Raw genomic sequence first — 9519 nt, forward strand, 5'->3', positions numbered from 1 at the left:
TGCAAGGCAGAGAAAATCGGGGGGGGATTGGGGGCTGCAGGGGAGGGCAAAGTGGCAAACTGTGCTGTTCTGGCTGGGGATAGTTACAACTTACCCATAAAATTTATGTTTTGTGCATTACATTATCAAAACCTGAACTTAATTTTAATTTAGCTCAAGACTTTCCTCAGGATAAACTATTAAAAATCTGTTACACGAATGCCAATTAAGAAACTCAAATAAAGTACTAGCAGTTAATATTCCTGATGAAGACACCATTAAAAATAAAAAAAAACCCTCCACAGTCATGCAGTTGCTTCCTCCAAACAAGTCTAGAGCAAGAGCAAAGAAAAACAAATTTGTATTTTGACATTTTTTCTCCCCTTTACTTACTGTTTTTGAGGACTTTCAGAGTGGCCAGATCTCTAGAGGACGGGTTAAACAGGACCCAATATTTCTCCACATTAAGAATGCACTCTTGACCTCCTGCTAAACTGCCATCCCAGCCTTACTTTGGAGGAGTAACAGAAGTGTAAGGAACAGATTCTCAGGTATTGGCACTCCCCCTACAACACTAGGGAAATGTAAAGAATAATATTGAACAGAATAATTTATAAATGCGTTGATTCAGTTTCGTTTTGTAAAACTGGTAAGATGCAATGCACTTATAGAAAACCTACATAGAAGACCAAATTATATTATTTCACTTCTCTACTAGATACAAAAATGCCCAAGCAGATTATGTTGTACAGTATAGTGGGATAGAGTCCCTCCATCTTTCCATCCTCATATTTGAACCTACTCTATGAATTAGTATTGTCTCTGGCAACATTACAGCCTTCTCAAGGAAAAGGGACTGAAAGAGACCCCAGCAGCCAAGATTACCTGTCTGGTAACTACACCACTGGATAAAAGTCTCCTGTTCCAGCACCTCTGTCAATCTGGCTTGTTTCTTTTGGCTTTTTAATGATACCATTAACCGAAAATGTAACATCCCATTTTAGATCAAACAGTATTTTCCATTAAGTGCAAACTATTCTTCCTTGGGTTTTGTTTTCCTGGAGAAACCTCTGCCTCTCCTACTACCAAAATGCTCCCTACACTTTCCCCAAGGATTAAATCTGCCCTCAGCCCAAGACAAACATCATACATGCAATTGCTTCAGTTTGGCTGTTGAGTTTGAATGAGTTTAAATTGCTGAAACTCAGACCCAGGGAGGAGCTAGTTGATTTTCTTTTGTGGTAATTTGCACATTTTTGGTTTTCAAGAATTTCTACAACTCTCTATTTGTAGCTGCAGTTTAAAAATTGTTGTTGTCAGTTATTCTGCATAAACCCCTAATTTCAGGCATATTAAACACATGAGCTCATAAATAGTGCCCTGTCCTCCATTTACAAGGAAAGGCCTCAAATACCTTTTTTTTTCAGGAAAGATGTTCTGGTTTTGGCAGAACAGAAGCACTAGCTCCACTGTTTCAACAAGAAATCCCAAAGATATGAGATTCTGTTATTCTGAGGTTTCTGTTCTCTGAAGTGTAAGTAGCAGTTACAGTCCCCTTGCAGTGGAATAACAACAGACCTGCAGCCCGTGCTGCTCATAGGTGTCAACAGGCTTTACAGTACATTGTCCAATGCACTACATTCAATAGAATTTGTACAAATTTATAGTTACTGCACTTCTTGCAAACTAACAGTATAGATTTTTATAGAAAACTGTGGAGAAACAGGGAGTTGTCACTGAATAGAACTTTATTAAGCCATTGTTTAAAAAATAATCTGAAGTAGTGTCAGTCACAGGCTTCTGAGTAACAAATCCAACTAAATCATTTGGTCTGCTGTTAGATAACAGCATTCCAGAGGCAAAGACACTGAATTAAGTTAGTCATGAGTGTCAGTTATTCCACAGAGTGGAAACAAAACAACAGACTACACACACTGATTGACAATTAAGAGTCAGGATGTAGCTCACACATTAATCGGGATGAAATTACACCTGTTAGAAAAATGGTTGCTTTTATTTATCAGTAGAATAATATAACAAGGACAAATTCATGCTTAATATTAACTGGTTTAGCAGAGAGAGAGTATGTTCACCCCTATAGCAGTGTGCAACTCATGGGCTACTGCTACTGATGTTTCAATAGTTGGACATTAATAGACTCTACAAGCAATGGGACTTTGCTATGATTTTTCTCCATCTTTTCTTGTAAAGACAGTTCTGAGGTTATGATGCTACTCTTGTATTCAAAGAATCACAGTTGCATCTCTCTGCTCAGTCCCAGATTTTCTTCAGCTTCTTGCAAAATGTGACAGAGTTCAGACCACAGACACATGAACCTTAATTCAAGATTAGGAAGAATGTGATCTTATATATCATCTATCCTACAGTAACAACCTATGTGCTCAATACAGACGAGCTAGATAATGGGGGTTTTTTCAGTAAGAAACATGGGCACATGAGCAGTTTCTACTGAATTTACTGTGTGGCAGCTTTCTGAGTTTCACATCACAGAAGTCTGTGGATGCAAACTCTCAGGTTTCTATCATCCATTTAAAGGAGCAGAATCTTTACATATTTGTTGGAATCTGGTCCTTATTTTTTCAGTAATTCAAGACCTTCTTTGCATAAAGAAACAGTATGTATACCCTTGGCTCAAAAGGATAACAAAAGAATAAGCCTATGAACACTCAATAAGGTCATAATTGTCACAGTGAAAGGAATGCAAAAGGATAGAAAAATTACTTGCATAGTATAAAACTAGTAACTAGGATGCCAGGCTTTTAACTGGTATTCTCCAGTTCTTAAGACTACAGGAATGAAAAAACCAAAAAGGACGAGGGCAGAGGAGCAAATACGGAGATAAAACCATAAGCAATCCAGTGTGGGTTGCTCCTCTGACTAAAAGGAAAAATGTTCTCCCAAAGGCCCGTGCAGCCATCTCAGCTCTTTTTCTGTTGCTGCCCTACAACATCCACATGCAGAAAAATTAAGCTTTTTGCAAGACGTAACAGAGGTAATGGATGTACCTCCAGCCCTCCCTGCTGTGGCAATTTGGAAAGGATGATGCATTGTGCACCATCTTATTTGCTGTTGTGATAAGCTTCAGACATGTACCATTATTTACTACATGAGGCTGAGAAAATAACCCAGGTTACCAATTCTGCTGAAGAGAAACTAGAATAATAGAAATGAACACAGGGAAGAAGAGATGCAGACAGCCCTTACTGTGAGTCTCCATAAATAAACTAAACAGAGAGGAAAAAAAGGTCAATATTGAAAATTACTTACAGAGAATCCCCTGCGCCACAGAATATTAATTAGGAAAAAAAAAGAAGAAAATCAACCTGAAGACTCCCCAAACTGTGCAAACACAGACGAATCTGTCTTCACAGTGGGTCTCCACAGATAGTGAGGGAAGCTTTGCAGAGAAAGGCAGCCTAGTGCTCTTCTGTGTTGGTTGAATTTGGTATTTTCTGAACAGTAAAGCAGTTAAGGCTCAACAGGATCTCAATTGTCTTTCATTGCTTTGAAAAATCCCTGTCCTGATTCGTAGTGCAATTACTGAAACCTGCTTTGTACCTATGGTATCCAATGTTATGTAGCGGAAAAGTAGGATAGCCAAGAGTTAATGCTATTGCTGTCCAATGCATCTTGATTATAATTTCTTTCCTCATCCTGCCACAGTGCAGCAATATAATCTGGTAAAAGACAACACATTGCACCTTTCTGATACACAGCTACACCCGTTCTTCATATAAATTTAGCTTTTAGTAGGAAAAAAAGCCAGCTCTCCCAACTATTTCTATTTAAAAGCCATGTATCATTTGTACACAGTCTGTGCTTCAACTACCTGGAAAAAAAAAAACCCTCTCATCTGAGAAAGAATAGATTATATTGAAGCTGTCTCGCAATGCAGAATTTACCAAGCCTAAAATGGTCAGTTCAAGTCGCCTTTACTTATGTGCCTGGGGATCCAAAAGCTTTAGGCAGTAACTGGTCTCATCCCTGCCACGCACACAAGCATGATCACTTAATCTCAAGCTGCTTTAACCCCAGGAAAGATGGAGTTTGCAAACCAAGCCTGTACAGCCAGGTGTGACTCATTTATTAAGAATAAGGCATCCAGAGAAATCAGGTGTGACTCATAGTCAGGATTAGCTACTTTTAAATCAGTTCTTACCTATGTAGTTATGTAGAATTTGTTTTCTTTTGTTAAAATCAAAGATGGTGATATTACCTAACAGCAAAAATACAGTCTTCATTTGAAGAGGCCAAGCACTCAGATGTTACTATTAGCTGCACTGCACAGGATGGTGTAAACTAGGGATAGAATACTACCAGCTGTTAACTTCAACCGCTTATTAAGGGCAATATTTAGCTTATTTCTCACTAAAATGATTTTCCAGTACCAGGATTTGGATAGTACACAAAATAAATAATCCTAACTGTAGGCTAGAGCAACAAAAGATTAAAGGCATGTATGTTAAAGCCTAAAGAGCTTAAATTCTGCTTAGTTATTGCCTGAAGCCTATATGAACTCTGCTTTATGCATTAAAGCCTTTCAGGGGCCTCAAATCCTATTTGTGGACATAGAATCACAGAACAGTTTGGGCTGGAAGCAACCTTTAAAGGCCGTCTTGTCCAACCCCCTGCAGTGAGCAGGGACACCTTTAGCTGGATCAGGTTGCTCAGAGCCCCGTCCAACCTGACCTTGAGTATTTCCAGAGATGGGGCTTCTACCACCTCTCTGGGCAGCCTGTGCCAGTGTTTCACCACCCTCATTGTAAAAAATTCCTTCCTTACGTCTAGTCTAAATCTGCCCTCCTTTAGCTTAAACCCAGTACTCCAATAGTTGCTGCAGTGCTGTGGAAACACAAAGGAGTTCAGGAATCTATAACGAGGCAAAAGTGAAAAAATAAGAACCGCAGCCTGTCAGGAAAGATTTATTCGTCTACAAATGCTACCAGTAAATGGATCCTCTAAGTGTGTCTGAATTCCCAAAGACTATTTTAGTGGCCTACTGAACTACTCACCGATTGCTTCACAGGCTATAACAAACTACAACCTTTCTCGTATAATACCACCATGCTTGTGCTTCCTAGGGAGAACAGGGAGAGCATCCTATTCCACCTCAATCTAAAAAACACCTTCCATTTTCTTATGAATGCTAGAGGCTTCTGGGATGTCTACATTTCCTCAAGACAGACTTCCCAGGAAGTAAACACAAATTCTCTTCTTAAACCACATGTAAGACTCGGCTTGCTAAATCCAGTTTACTGCTAGCGCTACCTAGAAAATTCAGTAAGCTGAGGACAGATAGACTTGTGGTCTTAAGAGCAAGCAAAGCAGCCGTGCTGGCAGCAGAGAACCTACCGTAGCGCATATCAAAGCCTGCTCTCTTGCGGCCCTTTCCCATGTCTGACGGGGCATTTCACCCTAAACATTTGTCACCAAGTCTATTCCAGGAGACACTTTGCAGCGGAAGCACTTTGTATTCAGATGTGCCATACTAACAGAAGCCCAGGGGATATTTATTTGATCAATTTTCCCTTTACTGCTGCAGTTACAGGTGAAGAGCAGATTACCTTGCGACAGACTGCACAATGGTTAACAGTGGCATGTATTGTGCACGCCCATGTGTGCACGTGTTCCTGTGCTGCTGGGGTTCGCGTGTTCAACCCGACAGCAATTCCGCTTCAGTTTTGCATGGAACTAGGACTGCTACAGCATAGACCACAGATATGCTCACGTAAATGCCTGATACTGCAGATCTGTATTTAATTCGAATTCGTGCCTAGGTTTTGAACAAGTAGGAAGGCATCTATTACAGCTGACCATGTCCATGCAAAACACTGACAACTAACAGGGAGCAAGCTGCGTAGCAACACGTCTAACAGACACATGCAGATCAGATGCTGTACTAAAACACCCAATAACATTGTAAGATCTAAGTGCAGAAAAACAAAAGCAACTTCGAACTCCCTCATGATTACATTCAAATAGTTCTGTGTTGACAGCATCAATTTCATCTACCAGTTTCTTGCATTTGCTCTGAGAGATTCCCATACTCTCATTTCGCATTTTATGAGGAAATGAGAACGTATGTTTAGTGAGCAGCAGTTACCAAATGAAGGTCTCTCGAGGGAACTGTGCTCTGAAGCTACTCCCTGTCCGGCTACCATCACACTATTGATGTCCAGAGGGAACCTCTTGTGTTTCAGTTTGTGCCCATTGCCTCTGGTCCTGTCACTGGGCACCACTGGAAAGTCTGGCTCCCTCTTCTTTGCATTCTCCCTTCAGGCATTTATAGACATTGATGAGATCCCCTGAGCCTTCTCTTCTCCAGGCTGAAGCCCCAGCTCTCAGACCCTCCTCATAGGACAGATGCTCCAGTCCCTCCACCATCTTTGTGCCTCTTTGCTCAACTCTTTCCTGTAGCTCCATCTCTCTCTTGTCCTGGGGAGCCCAGAACTGGAGACAGTACTACAGGTGTAATGAAAACTACAAGGTAAAACTTTACACTTAAAATAAAAAAAAAAAAACACAAGAGGAAGCATAAAACTGAGAAATCTATTTAAAAAAAAAAATTAAAAAATTTAAATTTCCGAGTGTAGAGAAGCAATACATTACTATCACAGCCCAGGAAAAAACAGCAAAACTGCAGGAACTGATCCAGGTACAGAAAAGCAGCATTAAGTCAGCATTATATTCTAACCTAAGTATTTGTGCATGAACGTTCTTTATTGCGTTACCGTCTGTGTTTCTCTATGAGTGAATGGTGAAAAGGTACAGATCCAGCATGACATCATTATGCTCAGCTCCTCACAGCTTTTCAATGGCAGCAGCTCTTGACCAGCAGCAAGGTGATCTAACTCCAGACCAGTCAGCTGAAAGTGAAGGATATTATGCTTCTCCTACGACTGCTACTCTCTCTGGCTTATTTCCATACCAGTGTTCACAGAAATCAGAACAAACCAACAAGACGAAGCACACAATGCAAAGAAGCTCAAAACAAAATACAGGAAACTTATTTTATGGCTGTCTTAATTTCACTTTAAATTATACTAGTATAGAGCACAGAACAGAAACAATACAAAATCTCTAATACTGGGGTAGAAGAAAACTGAGTTACATTGGTGCCATTTCATTTCAGGTACAGAAGGGCTCTGTTGGACTTTGGGCACAGAGTAACTGAGGGTATTAACATCTATTCCTTGCTCATCACAGACCTATTAAGGCAACTTCGGGCAAGTTACCATCTCTGCTTCATCAGTGAAAGAGAGATAGGATTTTTCTGCCTCATAGGCAAGATTCAAATTAATCTCTATAAACTGCCTGAATAGTCAGGAGTTTTATATTAAATATTAAAATTAATATAAAGATTTTTTAAACAGGTAAAATGTAAAAACCACAAACAAACTTCCACTAACAAGTTCTGAGCTATTACCTAAACCATATATAAAATCCCTCCAGAAAAAAAAACATGAGTCCATTTAATGACTTCCCTAACTTGTGAAGTTTACTTATTATTTCCTGCCCTCCAGAGCGCACATGCAATTCTATACCTCCATTCAGAACAGTAAACCACCCAAAAAGTTGCCATGACTGAACAAGCAGTGGTCAAACAAGAAAGAAGGGCTTGTTTGTGCCTGGGAGTATGGGAGGCAGAAAGCAAAGAAACAATTAAGACAAATCAGGTTAGTAAGGAAGGCACTTATTAAAGAAAAAAGAGCACTTGCAGTAATTTATTTCCTTTTCCTTTAGTTCTCAAAGGCAAGCAAGGGAGAAGAGAGATTTTCTCGGAAGATGGAATGAGGTCAAGGAGTTAACTCATACATGTACTCCTCAAGACCTTTCCAAAAATAACAGAAAGTATAAAAGGAAAGATTTTTTCCTGGAGAAAAAAGGATTTAAAAGAATCATCCAGACAGTCATAGCTGATTTGAAGCAGAAAATATGGAATGTGACCGATGTGCCCTTAAATGCATGATTAGAAACCTGAACCAATCCATAGTGCATCAATAGAGCATGTTAAAAAGGGAGTCAGCACCCATCAGACAGACAAGCAGGAATGACATATGCCTATGTTTTAGCTTAAAATGTCTGTTACGTTCAAAGCATGTGAGTTGTAAAACCAGATTAAGAAAAACAGTTTAATGCAGTATCAGGGAACACTGTACGTTTATGGGGGGTTCAGAGCATCGGTTCTTCCACACTTGTAGTCACATATGGGTATCTGAATAACTAGCGGTTTGATGATACTGATGTACCGAAATACTGCAGAAATCCACTGCACAGTCAATTACTTCAGTATTCAAGTGTGCCAAACGAATGCAAAAATGTAATGTGAAAGCAACTGCAAATGCCCACTAATTTAGGAAAACAGAGCTCCCTCAGTCCCTTGAAGGAGGCAGAAGTAGACAGTGTCACAGAGGTAGACTGCTGACATCAGTGGAGACCTTGGGCAGCCTTAAATTTTAGTGTGAACTTCAATCCCATGATAAATAATTCTTATATCACAGTTTTTCTGTAGAGAGGAGAAAGTTGTGTAGCATAAGAATAAGAAGCAACTAATTCACATTATATTTAGATAATAGGTTTTATGGTGACAGAATGCATGTGTTTTTCTGTAGTTTCATAATGCCTACTGTAGAGTCCAGGAGACAATGAGTGTAAACCACACAAGTTATTACTATCAGCCTACACAGCAACATTAGGAAAGGTTAACTGACGCCCCAATATAAGTGCTTTTACACAAAAAATAAAGAATTTGGAGTTACTTTGTGGACAAGCCCTTATTCATATTTCATAGACAACACAAAAACGACATATACAGTACAGAAGATCCTGAAACAAAATTTTGTAATAAGAACACTTGGAGGTTTGTAAGGTTCTCTTACTCGCATGCACTGTAAAACTTACAAAAAACCCCCAACCAACCAACCAACCAAAACCACGAACAGCAATTCACTGAAATGAAGGTCGTCTTAATGTCTCAATGAAAGCATGAAACTGTGCAGACCACAACAGGCGGCAAATTGTAACCTACTCTCACTTGTGCGGGCATTTTCTTTTAACACACTTACATACTGGTGATTTGCAAGTACTAGACTCACATCTATGAAAATAAAAACCTGACTCTTAAATTTATGCTATTAACACTAAATGTATAATATTCATTTGTGTATAAAAATAATTTTTAAAGCACACCTGTAAAACAAAACATACAGTTCTAGAGGTAAGAAAAAGAAAATTAATAAAAAAATAAATCGGAACTTCCCCTAATGTGTGCTCCATTAACTCAGTCTTGTACACAATAGACAATAAATTAAAAGGTAGATTATTGTGCACATTACGCTCTCCAAAGAGAGAAAATAGAGATAAAACTGGATTATATAAACAGTTTGGCAACCTACGTACTACACTCGAATTCTAGTGAGAAACTTTGAGCATCTCTTCTCATCTATTTATACAAACCAGATGCCAAATGAACTATATTTACTATGACTTTCTGCATGTATGGTAGCTTTCACATCATTT

This window comes from Leptosomus discolor, chromosome 8 (assembly GCF_034619465.1).
Source record: "Leptosomus discolor isolate bLepDis1 chromosome 8, bLepDis1.hap2, whole genome shotgun sequence".
NCBI classification, from domain to species: domain Eukaryota; kingdom Metazoa; phylum Chordata; class Aves; order Leptosomiformes; family Leptosomidae; genus Leptosomus; species Leptosomus discolor.